This window comes from Heterodontus francisci, unplaced genomic scaffold (genome assembly GCF_036365525.1).
Source record: "Heterodontus francisci isolate sHetFra1 unplaced genomic scaffold, sHetFra1.hap1 HAP1_SCAFFOLD_61, whole genome shotgun sequence".
NCBI lineage: Eukaryota > Metazoa > Chordata > Chondrichthyes > Heterodontiformes > Heterodontidae > Heterodontus > Heterodontus francisci.
The window spans coordinates 368938-385700 of record NW_027141441.1 but is presented as its reverse complement, the minus strand read 5'-3'; the positions used below and the strand labels follow the sequence as shown (position 1 = coordinate 385700).

The 16763-nt window shown below is 45.3% G+C and overlaps 2 non-coding genes across 2 annotated transcripts; both read right to left on the bottom strand.

Moving 5' to 3' along the window:
• Nucleotides 1-4430: 4430 nt before the first annotated feature.
• On the bottom strand, nt 4431-4519 carry trnar-ucg (transfer RNA arginine (anticodon UCG)). Its single transcript is given in 2 exon segments — nt 4431-4466; nt 4483-4519. It is a non-coding gene; the product is annotated as a tRNA-Arg (tRNA).
• Nucleotides 4520-10489: 5970 nt separating this feature from the next.
• Nucleotides 10490-10563, bottom strand: trnat-agu (transfer RNA threonine (anticodon AGU)). Its single transcript has one exon. It is a non-coding gene; the product is annotated as a tRNA-Thr (tRNA).
• Nucleotides 10564-16763: the final 6200 nt, after the last annotated feature.

Genomic DNA, 16763 nt, shown 5'->3' with positions numbered 1-16763 from the left:
GCAAAGCAGGTGTGGAAAGAGATGCAGTGGTTTTTGTCAAGGTTCATCCCAATCAGCTCTGTAACACAGGAGTCTGTGCTCTACGGGCTGTTCCCAGGGACGCACACCGAGACAAACATCAACTGCTGCTGGAGGACTATCAATTCGATGAAAGATGCCCTTTGGTCTGCCCGAAACTTGCTGGTCTTCCAGCGCAAAGAGATGTCCACCACCGAATGTTGCAGACTGGCACATTCCAAGGTCCAGGACTACGTGCTGAGGGACGCACTAAAGCTTGGGGCAGCCGCAGCAAAGGCTCAATGGGGAAAGACCACAGTGTAAGGTTCCCCCACCAAGCTGGACTGAGGGGCTGGATCCATGGGAAACCCCTCGAACTGTATCGTTAATATTCTCAATTGCTGTAAATGTAAAACTGTAATTGACATGACAATTGTGAAACGGAAGGGTTGGGAAGAAATTCATGACAGTATTGAAGGAAACTGATCCCCCTTGCAATGTTTGTATTTTTTGGTACTGTTTGGCAATGTAATTTTTACAGATTTTTATGAATAAAGTATATTTTGGAAATAAATAAAAAAAATCTACATATTGAGTCAGGAAACCTTCCTGGACACACCTGACAAAAACTGCTCCATCCAAACTATTTGCACTAAGGAGGTTCCAATCAATATTAGGGAAGTTGAAGTCACCCATGACAACAACCCTGTTACTTCTGCACCTTTCCAAAATCTGCCTCCCAATCTGTTCCTCCGTGTCTCTGTTGCTATTGGGGGGTCTATAGAAAACTCCCAATAAAGTGACTGCTCCTTTCCTGTTTCTGGCTTCCACCCATAATGACTCAGTAGACAAACCCTCCTCGATGACCTCCCTTTCTGCAGCTGTGATACTATCCCTGATTAATAATGCAAGTCCCCCACTTCTTTGACCTCCCTCCCTATTCCTTTTGAAACATCTAAACCCCGGAACATCCAACATCCATTCCTGCCCTTGTGATCCCCAAGTGTCCGTAATGGTCACAACATCGTAGCTCGAAGTACTGATCCATGCTCTAAGTTCATCACCCTTATTCCTGACACTTCTTGCATTAAAATGGACACACTTCAACCCATCATACTGGCTGAAACTTTGCCCTGTCAACTGTCTAACCTTCCTCACAGACTCTCTGCACTCGGTATCTGCCTGTTCAACAGCGACCCCATCCACTGATCCATAGCTCCGGTTCCCATCCCCCTGCCAAACTAGTTTAAACCCTCCCGAAGAGCTCTAGCAAACCTCCCGCCCAGGATATTGGTGCCCCTCCAGTTCAGATGCAACCCGTCCTTCTTGTACAGGTCCCACCTTCCCCAGAAGGTATCCCAATGATCCACATAACTGAAGCCCTCCCTCCTACACCAGCTCTGCAGCCACGTGTTCAGCTGCACTCGCTCTCTGTTTCTAGCCTCACTAGCACGTGGCACCGGTATCAATCCTGAGAATACTACTCTGCTCGTCCTGTCTTTTAGCTTCCAACCTAACTCCTATATTCGCTTTTCAGGTCCTCATCCCTTTACCTAGCTATGTCATTGGTACCGATATGTACCACGACTTCTGGCTGCTCCCCGTCCCCCTTAAGAATCCTGTACACTCGATCTGAGACATCCCTGACCCTGGCACCCAGGAGGCAACATACCATCCGGGAGTCTCATTCGCGACCACAGAATCTCCTGTCTGTTCCTCTAACCATTGAATCTCCTATCACTATCGCTCTCCTATTCTCCACCCTTCCCTTCTGAGCCGCAGAGCCAGGCTCAGTGACAGAGACCTGGCCGCTGTGGCTTTCCCCTGGTAGGTCCCCCCCCCCAACCGTATCCAAAACGGTATACTTATTATTGAGGGGAACGGCCACAGGGGATCCCTGCACTGTGTGCCTATTCCCTTTCCCTCCCCTGACGGTCACCCAGCTACCTTTATCCTGTGACAGAGGTGTCAGTACTTCCCTATAACTGCTCTCTATCATCCCCTCTGCCTCCAGCTCCGGTTCCCTAACGCGGTCTGTGAGGAGCTGGAGTTGGGTGCACTTCTCACAGGTGAAGTCAGCAGGGACACAAGTGGTGACCCTTACCTCCCACATCCTGCAAGAGGAGCATGCAACTGTCCTAGCTTCCATCCCCTCTGCTCGAAATTGACAACAGAGAATAAAAAAATATAAAGGAAAACCTTACCTTACCAAACCCTCCACATAAGAGTCCTTTTATTTGGTTGGAGGAGGAGGATGGGTGGGAGACACTACACATGCAGTGTTTCGGGTTTAGCCACTGCCCGAATATATAAGTTCACTTACCCAGCAGTCCCCGTGTCCGCGTCCGCCGATTCGTCAGTTAAGTACTTTATAGTGAAACGTACCTTCCCGGCTGCCCCCTGGCTCGCACTATCACCACTACTGCTGATCAAAGGTGTTGCTGTAATAAAAACAGAAAATGCTGGAAATGCTCAGTAGGTCTGGCAGCATCTGTGCAGAGAGAAACAGTTAACAGTTCAGGTCTGTTTCCTTAGCTCACATTAACTTTGTTTCTCTCTCCACAGATGCTGCCAGACCTGCCGACTATTTCAAGCATTTTCTGTTTATGTTTCATATTTCCAGCATCCGCAGTATTTTGCTTTTGTACGTGTGTTGCTATGTCTGGGACTGTTTGAGTGCAATGCTATTGCTTTATAAACAGCGTTGAAACAAACATTTATCTAGTTAACACACAGCACTAATACACAGCTGGATATAAACAGCAGCCTGCAACAGAGGGTGCAGTGGAAGTTTATTAACACAAATAATTCACCAACACTATATTTACTGCGATCCTCAATCACACCACCCTTCATCTTAACACGTTTTATTCTTCATTGACATCAACTTCTTGCTTCCAATAAACACTTCAATTTGGAACACAGCTTCCAAATCACCTTTATTCACAAACCCGAACACAAACTGCAAATGCTGCAAACACACACCAGCCCAGACTTTCCCCTTTCTGTCAACTCATTCCTGCATCACTGCCTCTCCACCAACAGTTGCTGCTAGAATCATACAATCATAGAATGGCTAAAGCACTGAAGGAGGCCATTCGGCCTGACGAACCCATGTTGGCTCTCTGCTAAAGCAACTCACCTCGTCTCACTCCCCAGTCAGTTCAATTTCGGTGGTGGGAAAACTTCTCGAAAGAATAATTCGGGACAAAATTAATAGTCCCATGGACAAATGTGGGTTAATTCAGGAAAGACAGCATGGATTTCTTCAGGGAAAATCATGTTTAACTGTCCTGCTGGAGTTTTTTGATGAGGTAACAGAGAGGGATGATGAGGGCAATGCTGTTGATGTGGTGCACATGGACTTTCAAAAGGTCTGGCAGCCTCTGAATGTTCACTGACCTGAAACATTAACTCTGTTTCTCTCTCCACAGATGCTGCCAGACCTGCTGAGTATTTCCAGCACTTTTTGTTTACATTTCAGATTTCTAGCATCTGCAGTATTTTGCTTTTATTGACTTTCAAAAGGAGTTTGATACAATGCAACACAACAGACTTGTGAACAAAGTTATAACTCATGGAATAAAAGGGACAGCAGTAACATGGACATGGAATTGGCTGAGTGACAGGAAACAAAGAGTAGTGATCAATGGATGTTCTTCGGGCGAGAGGAAGGTTTGTTGTGGAGTTCCCCAGGAGTCAGTGTTGGGACCCTTGCCTTTCCTGATATATATTAATGACCTAGACCTTGGTGTACAGGGCAGAATTTCAAAGTTTATGGATGATACGAAAATTGGAAGCATTGTGAATTTGTAGTAACAATTCTGTGATTCTGTGATTCCAATATTCAAGTCATTTATATATATGGTGGTCCTGACACTGACACTTGTGGACATCACTGTTCACCATCTTCCATTCTGAAAAACAACTAAATACCACAAGTCGCTTTTCTTGATATTTCATACATTTTTTAATCTAAGCAGATACTGACCCTCCTATTCCAGGAGCCTGAGTTTTGTTACCCAGCCTTTTATGTGGTAGTTTGTCAAACGCTTTCTTAAAATCCAAATGGACAACATCCATTGCTTTCCCTTCATCAACCATTCTGTTACTTCATCAAAAAAATCAGTTATTTATTAATAGATGCAGTACTGAAACAGGCCCTTCGGCCCATCAAGTCTGTGCCGACCAACAACCACCCATTTATACGAATCTGACATTAATCCCATATTCCCGATCACAGCCCCACCATTCTTCTCCCACCTCCCTGCACGGGGGGCAATTTACAATGGCCAATTTACCAATCAATCTGCAAGTCTTTGGCTGTGCGAAGAAACCCACGCAGTCACAGGGAGAACTCAAACTGCGCACAGGGACTGAACACGGGTCGCTGGAGCTGTGAGGCTGCGGTGCTGAACACTGATCGCCCAAAATGACCGTGGCAGGACTCGAACCTACAATCTTCTGATAACCTTGTAAAATACACCGAAGTCAGACGCCTTACCCATTAGGCCACACGGCCAATAGTGAAGAAGTAGAAAGGTGCTGAACCTCTCAGTTTTCGGTCTACCCAAACCAAGTTCAAGGCCTGAATAATGAACCGATTGCCTCATTCGTTCTGTGAATAATACAATGATTTAATAGACAAAGTTTTGGAACATTCCTGCCCATAAATCTTGATAACAGAGAGTGTGTGGATCTCCTGACTCAGAATGTTTAATGGATACAGTCCTCAGATCCGACAAGGAACCCCTGAACATCCACAGTAAAGACAGTGTGGATGAGGAAATGTAAGAGCTGGGAGCTGAAACTCAGGGACGGCCGAGCTCTCCTGTCATTGAGCTTGTGTGTCTGCTCTGCTCGCCGCGCTTCCGGCTCTACTTTGTTTCCAATGAAAAGATGAAAAGGGCCGTTCAGTTTTCCTCTCACTGACAGCGTGTTTCACTCGGGTTAATATAACCCGGGACTTTTGCTGCTGAAATGAATTCTGCAAGGTCCCAGCAAACACACCGGCTCCCTCCTTTCTCCCCTCTTTCTATCGGATTGTTTTACCAGGAGGGGCTCAATAATAACAAACCCCCTGCAGGGAATGACCGCAAATTGAGCATCTAAATGGGGCAAGTGGGCAGCTTTCTGGGTTCTCGGTTCCCCCTACCCCGCCCCTCCCTCCCTCCAGTCCAAGCCCCTCTTCACTTTCTTTGGGACTTTGATGAGGGTGAAATGGGGAAAGTTCCCATTGATGCTTGAATGCTGAATTGCTGCAAAGATCTGCGCACGCGCGACATAGCCCCGCCCCCAGTGGGACGTCACAATGAGGAGTGGAGCGCATGCGCATCCTTTCCCCAACTCAGTCTGTGAGGCCATTCACTTAATCAGGGGAAGATGCTTTAAATCAGCTGCTAATGGAGACTTCCCGGGCCCGGGGGAAGGGAACAAACAGCATCTGCTTCCAGCAGCCACTGCTTTGGGAGCGTGTCCGCAGATGTGCTCAGAGATTAGCATTGAGTGGTGGGAAGTTGAGGGGGAGTCGGGGAGTGTTTGTAACAGACACTGTGGAGCAGGAGCTGCTCCCGGAACATGGAGTGAGCCGGGGACACGGGGAAGGGAGAGTTCATTCTCGGACAGTGTCTGTACAGGCTCAGGGAGACACAATGGGAAGAAATCACTATTGAAAATCACTGACAATTTCACCACCCAAAGGAGAGGGAATTTTCCTGCTTTAGTTCCAGTCTCTCACTGTTTGGTGGATCGTGAACAGTGGCGGAAAAATAGCCGCAAAATAACAATCTGGACAGTGAGACAAAGAGCATTTATTGCAGACACCAGGTGAGAAGTGTGAAAGGCACATTTTAAATAGTGTAAAGGTCACTGCTCTGTCGGACAGTCCCAGTCATTGAGCAGTGCAGGGCTTGTGTTGTTTCTGAATGTCACAAACTTGTTGTAAATCCACTGCAAACACCTGGTAAACAGAAGCTGAATACTGCAGTACTGCAGTGCAGTCAGACACTGACACTGTTTGTGTTCCTGGTTTTCATTTTGTGATTGTTCATAATGATTATTATTGGGACGATTACATTGATCGCATTTGTATCTTCTACCTCACCAGTTCTTTCATTCCTGCAGGAAAATACATGAAGGAACCTGAATGGATGTGCTGATTCTCGGACACAAGGAAAAGTGCAGTGATCTCGTTCCAACACACAGTCGGTACAGGATCACTCCCAAAGCACAGAGATACTGCCAGCTCATCAGTTCCACTGGAACAAACAAAAGAAGTAGTCAGACAGACACTGATCCCAAAGTCGAGAGACACATTTTCAATCCAACAGTCAAACAACAGCAGGAGAGACAGAAGTTGTTTCCATTTCACTCCAATTCAGTACAGCTGACAGGTTGATACATCACTCACAGTCCAAAAACAAACTCACCATCAGATCTAAATAAACTCTGTCACCATGGTGACATTTTAAATATAAAATCTAAAATAGAACAGCGGCACAGTGGCGCAGTGGTTAGCACCGCAGCCTCACAGCTCCAGGGACCCGGGTTCAATTCTGGGTACTGCCTGTGGGGAGTTTGCAAGTTTTCCCTGTGTCTGCGTGGGTTTCTTCCCACATGCCGAAGACCTGCAGGTTGATAGTTTAATTGGCCATTATAAATTGCCTCTCGTGTAGGTAGGTGGTAGGGAAATATAGAGACAGGTGGGGATGTGGTAGGAATATGGAATTAGTGTAGGATTAGTATAAATGGGTGGTTGATGGTCGGCACCGACTTGGTGGGCCGAAGGGCCTGTTTCAGTTCTGTATCACTAAAATTTACAGAATTGAAAGGTACAGAATGAATGCAAGGAGGCTTCAAGGGGATTTGGACAGGTTAAATGAATGGGCAAGAACATGGCAGATGGAATATAATGTGAATAAGTGTGAAGTTCTCCACTTTGGTAGAATAAACAGAAAGACAGAGTATTTCTTAAACGGTGAGAGGCTGGGAAGTGTCGATGTTCAAAGGCACCTGGGTGTCCTTGTTCCTGAGACACTAAAAGCAAGTATGCAGGTGCAGCAAGCAATTAGGAAGGCAAGTGGTATGTTGGCTTCATTGAAAGCGTATTTGAGTACATGAGTAAAGATGTATGAAGTCTAGATGAGACTGCACCTGGAGTATTCTGTACAATTTTGGTTTCCTTATCTAAGGAAGGATAGACTTGTCACAGAGGGAGTGCAACAGAGATTCACCGGTCTCATCCCCGAGGATGGTGGGATTGTCTTATGATGAGAGACTGCAGAAACTGGGCCGAAATTCTCTGGAGTTTTGAAGAATGAGAGGTGATCTCATTGAAACAGACAACGTTCTTACAGGGTGTCACAGGGTAGATATGGATAGGATGTTTCCTCTGTCTAGTGAGTGTAGAACAAGGGGACACAGTCTCAGAATAAGGGCAGGCCATTTGAGACTGAGATGAGCAGGAATTTCTTTACTCAGAGGGTGAGAAATCTGTGGAATTCTTTATCCCCGAGGGCTGTGGAAGATCAATCATTGAACATATTCAAGACATAAATCGATAGATTTCTAAATACTAACAAGATCAAGGGATATGGAGATAGCAGGGAAAAATGGCGTAGAGGTAGATGATCAGTCACGATCTGTTTGAATGTTGGAGCAGGCTCGATGGGCTGAATGGCCTCATGCCCCTATTTCCTATGATCCTATGAATCCCAATAATGTACATCAGAACGTTAGACCAAGTTATGCATAACATACCAGTTCAAAAATCCCACAGAGATTAAGACTGAAAGATACAGTATCAATTCCATTACTACAAAATGAAGGACTTGGAGCTTGCAGACCAGCCCATGTATAAGATTGAAAGTTATATTTACATTCGCAATCGTTTTCACAGAGCTGAATATTGAATACCAATCCACAACTTGTACAGGACTACCAAATAAAACCTACAACTGTAAAATACAGTTCATCCATATTTTAAATTAAACACAAGGCAAATAAGTATTGATACATTAAGAGAGCGGGAAACAGTGAGAGCAGAGTGGAGCATAAAGAGCCCAGGAGAGGGAGCAAGAGTTCACTCGGGGAGCAGGGAACAGCGAGAGCAGGCGTCAAAAAAGGCAAAGGAATACACAATTAATGGGAGAACACTGAATGGTGTAGAGGAAGTGAGGGACGTTGGAGTGAATGTCCACAGATCCCTGAAGTAGCAGTACAGGTCAATAAGGTGGTTCAGCAGGTATATGGAATCCTTTCCTTTATTAACTGAGTTATAGAATATAAGGGTGACCTGGTATCCATGTCAATAAGTCACTGACAGCTAACATGCAGGTGCAGCAAGCAATTAGGAAGGCTAATAGTATGTTAGCCTTTATCGCAAGAGGATTTGAGTACAGGAGTAGTGAATTCTTGCTTCAATTGTATAGAACCCTGGTTAGACTGCACTTGGAGTACTGTGTGCAGCTTTGGTCCCCTTACCTTAGGAAGGATATCTTTGCCATAGATGGAGTGCAAAGAAGGTTCATCAGACTTGTTCCTGGGATGGTGGGACTGTCCTATGAAGAGAGATTGGGGAAACTGGGGCTGTATTCTCTAGAGTTTTGAAGAATGAGAGGTGATCTCATTGAAACCTACAAAATATTTAAAGGACAGTCAGGGTAGATGCAGCTAAGATGTTTCTCCTGGTTGGGGAGTCGAGAACCAGGGGACGCAATTTCAAAATAAGGGGCAAGCCACTTAGGACAGAGATGAGGAGAAATGTTGTTCCTCAGAGGGTTGTGAATCTTTGGAATTCTTTACCCCAGAGGGCTGTGGAAGCTCAGTCATTGAGTATGTTTAAAGCAGAGATTGATAGATTTCTAAATACAAATGACATAAGGGAATATGAGGAAAGTGTGGGGAAAAGGGCATTGAAGTGGATGATCAGCAATGATCATATTGAATGGTGGGGTAGGCTCGATGGGCTGAATGGCCGACTCCTGCTCCAATGTTCCTGACTCCACATGATCGATGAGACACAGCCTCAGGCCGACTTGTCGGGTGTTGCAAACAGATAAGACTGCTTCTGATCTTCACCAGAACAGAGAGTGAGATGTAAAATTGATCATCAAACAGACTGTGAGAGAATACAACAGAATAAAACACATGGAGAGACACTGTGGAATAACAAATAGATTTGATTGGAATGTTGAATTTTGATTGGAATGAATAAAACACCAGAAACAACAGATTAAATTGGGACAGAAAAGAGAAACTGATGGGAAGAAGGAAGAAAAGAAAGGATGGATCTGTTCACTTTTTTCAGTTTTTTCACTGGTCCATCAAAGCTGGATTAAAAAACGATGCAAAAAACAGAGAATTTCACCAAAAAGGGAGATTAAATGCTGCCGAAACCTTGGATCGAAGGATGCCCCAACAGATCACCTGTTTAACTGTCTCCTCACTGGGGGATTTCAATCAATGAGCAATATTATTCTCTTCTTTTGTTAAATGAAACCCCTACTGTCACTTGGAGTTAATATCCCTGTCTTCCAACTCCTGAATAATAAAATTGTGAGTTTCGCGATATTTTCTGGACACATTTCCTGCTGAAAGAACTAAGAACTCTTTTCTAATTTACACAATACTATATACACACTCATCAAGCCTCCGAAACTAGCATCCTTGGTGCTGCTCTCTCTTCTCCCAAACCTCATCTCATGTGACTGTTACATCATCACTCTGATTGTGGGAGGGGTTAATCCCACTTCTCTTCAGCATTAACCCTTTACATCCTCATACTGCACTGTCTGTCCAAAAAAATCGGTGGAGGGAACTTGAATTATCAAAACAGCAACAGCTGCCAGTTGAAAATCAACTCAACCCATCAGAGAGAGACTGTCAGAGAACTTCCTGCATCCAGTCCTGACCCTGTCACATTAAGCAGTTGCTCAACCAGAACCCACTCTCATCAACACTGAACATTTTTACTGAGACCCTTCAAATACTGTTTATACTGCCGCAAAGATCAAAGTTCACACTGTTGTATTAAATACAACAAAGTTTTATATCTTCTCACCGTTTCTCGGTAACCACATGAGACATAGGTTTTCTTATTTGGTTCCTTTGATTTTTCTTGTTCCTGACAGACAAATATTCCAAACCTCAGATAAACCCTCCCACTTGCGTCATGTCCCAGTCTCGGTTAAAAGCAACACATAATGACACAAACACTCTGAAACACTTTCACACTTTCCTTCAGTGAGATTAATATCAAGCTGTTTTCCAGGTTGAATGTAACTGTGAACAAATTTATGTCAAAGAAGTTACCTTTGATGTATCAGCACTGAAGTTCTGTACAAGGAGGAACAGCCATTTCAAACTCAGATCCTTCACAAAGGCTGTTTTTTTGTGTGATTGAAATTCATCATGTATTTTGAATTAAAGTTCACAAGACACAGATGTCAATGTTGATGAAGAAACTTTTCAAGTATGTTGCTACTGTGAAATAAGGCTCTGCCGGGAGTTGAACCCAGGATCTTTTATTTACTAGACAAGTGCTTTAACCAACTAAGCGACAGAGCCAGATCACGAATGTGCGTGTAATTGAAATCAGAGGAAGGCCTTGTAGATGGTGGGAAGGCTTTGGCGAGTCAAGAGATGAGTTCGTCACGGCAGTGATCCCAGCCTCTGACTCGCTCTTGTAGTTGTAGCTGTAGTTGTAATTATAATAGGCAACCGTCCGTCTCGGAAGACGATGGGCTACACCCGGGGTGTACGTCACTTCTGTATTAAACATCGTTTGTTGTGGCTGCAGAGGATGACTCGTGAGTGACGATACCTTCCGCAGATGGTACAGATGAATATCATTGGCCCGAGGTCGACTGATAATTTTTCCTTCCTCTGAGCTCTCTTTCCCACCATCTGGTCATTTCTTTTGTCCTCTGCTTTTCCCATGGTCTTCCTGAATGCCTTTCTCCAGGAATTCCTGTCAGCAGGAAGGACTTCCCATGCATTGACTCCAATCCCAGTCAGCTTGAGATCTCGCGTTGCAGATGTCCTTGTATCACAGACGTGGGTGGCCTGTTGGTCTCGTGCTGATAGCAAGCTCACCATCGAGCGTGTCTTTGGCAATGCGACCGTCATCCATTCAGCACACATGACCCAGTCAACAGAGTCACTGCTGACTCAAGAGGGCAAACATGCTGCAGATCCCTGCACGCTGGTGTACTTCCGCATTCGGCACTCTGTCCTGCCAGGAGATGCCCAATATCCATCTGAGACAGCGGAGGTGGAAGCTGTTCAGCTGCTTTTCTTGGCTTGTATAAGTTGTTGATGCTTCTCTACTATAAAGGAGGGTGCTGAGAACACAAGCCTGGTACATGTGGAGCTTTGTATTTTCGATCAGTTTGCTGTCGGTTCACACTCGTCTTCTCAACTTTGACATGACAGCTGCAGCATTGACAATCCTGGTGCTGATTTCAGTATCAAGGGACAGATTGCTGGTGATTGTTGATCGAAGGTCTGTGAAGCTGTTGATAACCTCCAAATTGAGGCTGTCGATGTTGATGGAAGGTGGAGTCTCTACGTCCTGGCCCATAACTTTGATCTTCCTGATGCTGATCGTCAGTCCAAACCCCTTGCAGGCCAGGGAGATCCGATATACAAGCTGCTGTTAATGAACTTCATTATGGGATGTCAGCACAGCGTCATCAGCAAACAGCAACTCACAGACCAAGAACTGACTCATTTTGGTCTTGGTGCGCAGTCTTGCCAAGATGAACAGCTTGTCATCAGCTCTGGTATGCAGGTGGACACCCCCATATGAGTCACTGAAAGTTTAAAATAGCAGCATGGAGAAGAATATGCCAATTGTAAAGGATGTGAGCTGTGAGGAGGTTACAAGGAGGTTTCCAGGGGACTTGGACAGGATAAGTGAATGAAATGACAGATGGAATATAATGTGAATAAGTGTGAAGTTATTCACTTTGGTAGAATAAACAGAAAGACAGAATATTTTTTAAATGGTGAGAGGTTAGGAAGTGTTGATGTCCAAAGGGACCTGTGTGTCCTTGTTCATGAGACACTAAAAGCTCGCATGCAGGTGCAGCAATCAATTAGGAAGGCAAATGGTATGTTGGCCTTAACATGAGGGGTCATGAGTGCAGGAATAAAGATGTCTTGCTGAAATTGTATAGAGCCTTGGTGAGACCGTGCTGGAGTATTGTGTACAGTTTTGGTTTCCTTATCTCAGGAAGAATATACTTGCCACAGAGGGAGTGCAACGGAGAGTCACCAAACTAATCCCTGGGATGGTGGGATTGTCTTCTGAGGAAACTGGGCTTGTATTCCTTAAAGTTTCATTTAAAAGGCCATTTAAAACTGAGATAGGGTGGATTTTCTTCACTCAGGTTGGTGAATCTTTGGAATTCTCTACCTCAGGGGTTTGTGAAAGTTCAATCATTGAGTATGTTCAGGACAGAAATTGATAGAAATCTTGATACTCATGACATCAAGGGATATGGGGAGAGCGCGGGAAAGTGGTGTTGAGGTAGATGATCAGCAAGGATGTAATTGAATGACAGATCAGGCTCGACAGGTTAAACTGCCTCCTCCTACGTTCCGAAGAGAGTTTGCACCAGGACACAGCCCTGTTTTACCCCACTGCTGATCGTGAAAGTGTCTGATGTTGCTCCATTGTAACTGACGGAACTGTGCATGTTCTCGTGGAAAGAAGAGATGACGCCCAAGAGTTCAGGAGGGCAGCCTAGTTTCCACAGCAGTTTGAAGAGTCTGTCTCTGCTAACAAGATCGAAGGCCTTGGTGATGTCTATGAAGACAATGTAGAGTGGTCTGTACTGTTCACAGTACTTCTCCTGTAACTGCCGAAGTGAGAAAACCATGTCAGCTGTCAATCTACCAGCTCTGAAGCTGCACTGAGACTCAGGATAGATGTCTGATGTCAGGGTCTGCAATCTGGTCAGAGCAATGCGAGCAAAGACCTTCCCCACAATACTTAGCAAGGAGATGCCTCGGTAATTGCTGCAGTCACTGCGATTCCCCCTTATTTTTGTACAAGGTGACAATGTTTGCATCACGCATGTTTAGAGGCGCAGATCTCCCCTTCCAACAGAGACACAGGAGTTCATGGAGATGCTGCAGCAGAGCCGCTTTTCCACTTTAGATGATTCCAGGTGGAATACCATCATTTCCCAGGGCTTTACCACTGGCAAGACGGTCAATGGCGTTGTTGAGCTCTCTGGTGGTGTCACTGTCCAGCTCCTCCATGACATTGAAGTCTGGAATGGTGCTGAGAGCTACTTCAATGACAATTTTCTCCGTTATGTAGAGTTCAAGGTAATGCTCCACTCACCTTTCCATCTGCTTGTTAGGTTTAGTGATGATTGTCCCTGTCTTTGTCTTCAAAGGTGCTGATTTAGTTCCTGCTGGGCCCATTGCTTTCATAATTTTTTTTTATTCATTCATGTGATGTGGTCATCACTGGCTAAGCCAGCATTTATTGCCCATCCCTCATTTCCCATGAGAAGGTGGTGGTGAGCTGCCTTCTTGAACCGCTGCAGTCTGTGTGAGGTAGGTACACCCATAGTGCTGTTAGGGAGGGAGTTCCAGGATTTTGGCCCAGCAACAGTGAAGGAAAGGCGATATAGTTCCAAGTCACGATAGTGTGTGGCTTGGAGGGGAACTTGCAGGTGGTGGTGTTCCCATGAATTTGCTGCCCTTGTCCTTCTAGTTGGTAGAGGTTGCGGGTATGGAAGGTGCTGTCTAAGGAACCTTGGTGTGTTGAATTCCTTCATATGTCCCTCTAGCATCCCCCAGATTCAGTGGCAGATTGTATGCTGTTGCAGATTTTTAACCAGTATTGATTGGTGCAGTGCCGAGCAGTCTGCAGAGACTTGTTTCTGGCAGCTCTGAGAGCATCTAGAGTTTGTTTGCTGGGGACTTGTTTGTAGTTCATGAGGGCTCTCTTCTTAGTTGCAGTAACTGACTCCATTTCAGTCCAATAAGCCTCAAACCAGTCAGCATTCCTCCCATCTCTTTTCCCATACACAGCGAGTGCAGAGTAAAAGATGGTGGTGTGCAGATGATTCCACTTTGATACCACACTGAGGCCTTGGGTGTTCTCTGAAAGAGCCTGATCGAGGATGTTGAGGAACTCCTGGGTCTTTTCTGGATCAGTGGTTCGGCAAGTGTTGATCCGAGAACGACCTTTCTTCTTGGATGGGTGAAGCTTCCTTGTTGCACACCAGGGAGTGATCAGTGTCACAGTCAGCACTGTGATAGCTGTGTGTGATGAGGATACTGCTGAGGGTGGTATGTCTGGTGATGATAAGGTCTAGCTGGTGCCAGTGGCATGATCTCGGACGTCTCCAGGACACCTTGTGGCACAGATTGACCTGGAAATAGCTGTTCATCACACAGAATCCATGGTGACAGCATAGCTCCAGAAACCTCTGTCCATTTTTGTTCATCTTGCTAATCCCCTGGTGCCCTATGCTCATTGGCCAGGCTGTAGTCAGTACCCAAGCTTGCGTTGAAATCCCCGAGAAGTTACAGTCCCTCGGTGCTGGGAATTCTACTGATGGCAGTGTCAAGTGTCTCATAGAATTGATCCTTGACATCTGGGGTGGAGGTGAGTGTCGGGACATGGATGCATATGAGATTAACTGGGCCCGCGCTAGTTGACAAGTGAAGGGTAAGAAGTCTCTCTGAGCCAACTGTGGGGGGTTCACTCATTGCAAGTAGCGTGTTTTTTACTGTGAAACCCACTCCATGCTCACGAGTTGCCTCTTGGGCTTTCCCCTGCCAGAAGAAGGTGTAGTGTTTCTCTTTGAGGGATCCACTTTGAATGAGTCTAGTTCCTTGCAGCACAGCAATGTCCACATTGAGCCTTGTGAGTTCCTTGTCAATCACAGCTGTCTTGTGTGTGCTATCAACCTGCAGAAGGTTGTCAGTAAGGCCAGGACACATGGTCCTTACATTCCAGCTCCTGGTGCATAGATTATCAATCCGCCAGTTGAGAGATATATCTCTAAGCTGCAAGCACCCATTAAAGCAAGTAGGTCGTGGCAGGACAGCACCTAACTGACTGGGGGCTGCACAGCTGGGAGTAGGTGGTAGTTATCCATTGAGACGCGATGATCTCTCCCACTGTCAAAAGTAACCCCTGGTGCTCATACTCTACACCAATTGAGTGAGAGCTTATAATCGGTAACTGTTTCTTCCCATGTTGTGCTAATGTTTAACCATGAAGCTGGAGTGTCCTCTCCAGGACACAGGCCTGGGCAAATAGTATGGAGACCCTGAGCATCAGGACCCCCTCTCAGCATTGCTAGTATTGTCCAAAGGAAAGGAAAAAAACAATACTGTTTGGTACCAGCTCTGCTGTAGGAGTTGCTGGAATACTGCCTGATAAGTAACAGGTAACCGCCTACGGGACTCCACTCCGGATTTACTGTCCAGGTTTACTCCCTCAGCCTTCTTCTCTCTCAAGACACCCACAGGGAAGTGAGACTTTTTGCCCATAGATGGGGCTCTGTTTCTTGGCATCAGGATGGAACCACACGCCAGTGGGCCTGCATGACGTGCACAAGGATATCACACACTGTCCCATCCCTGGGACAGCTCAGAGAGATACCCTGATGATAATGCACCCCACAGGAAAATCACAAACAGCCCCCTCCCTAGGACAGCTCAGGGTCAGACACTGCACACACTGCAACAACAGTGACATTACTGGATTAGTCCCTCCATTCTGAAAAACAAGCATTCACCCTACTTTATGCTTTCCGTCTCTCAGCCAATTTTGTATCCACGCTGCCACTGCCTCTTTAATCCCATCTGCTCAAATTTTGTTAACAAGTCTATTTTATGGTACTTTTTCAAACACAATTTTGAAGTGCAGACACACACCATCAACCTCACCACCCTGGTCAACTCTCTGTGAAACTTCATCAAAGAAATTAATTCATTAATTTATTCATACACAATCTTCTGTTAACCAATCTGTACTGGCTGTCATTTATTAGCCCATGTTCTACCAAGTGCCAGTTAATTTTCTCCTGGATAATTGTCTCTAAAAGTTTCCCCACCACTGACATTTGACTAACTGGTCTGTAGTTCCTGGGTTTATCTCTCTTTTTAAACAGGGCTGTAAAATTAGCAATCCTTGCAGACTTATCTTTCAGTTCTGGAAAGTCTATTGTGGACAATCTCTTTGGGCATGACTTTAACCAATTAAATCAACAGGATACTTGATTAATAAGTCCAGAACTTTTATTGAGAGTAAAATAGTACTTAATAATTGGAAGTAAAATTATCTTGAACAAACTTGGGGAATATAGCTTGACAGCTCTAGCAGGTGTGTGGACCGGTCGAGCTTGGTCTCAGAGTGTCACGGTCCCCTTTGTCCAGTCTAGATCCCTCATCAGGTGGAGAACTTGGTTGATGATCTGAGCCTTTACCCCTGAGATCTTCTAGTGGTCCTGCACACTGAAACCTTACAAGATCCCTACTTTTAACCCCTGGATGGCCATCACACCACCATGTAAAATAATAATTGGTCTGAGCTGTTGCTAGGTACATTTAATTAATGTCTTCCACGAACAGCCAACTGTCCTCAGAATCTCAGACATGAGTACAATGGAGTGGTTACACACTGTCTCCCAATCTGATCTGAAACAAGTTTCCTGTTCATTAAATCGAGACTCTTGAAAATGCTGGAAATACTCAACAGGTCTGACAGCATCTGTGGAGAGAGAAACAGA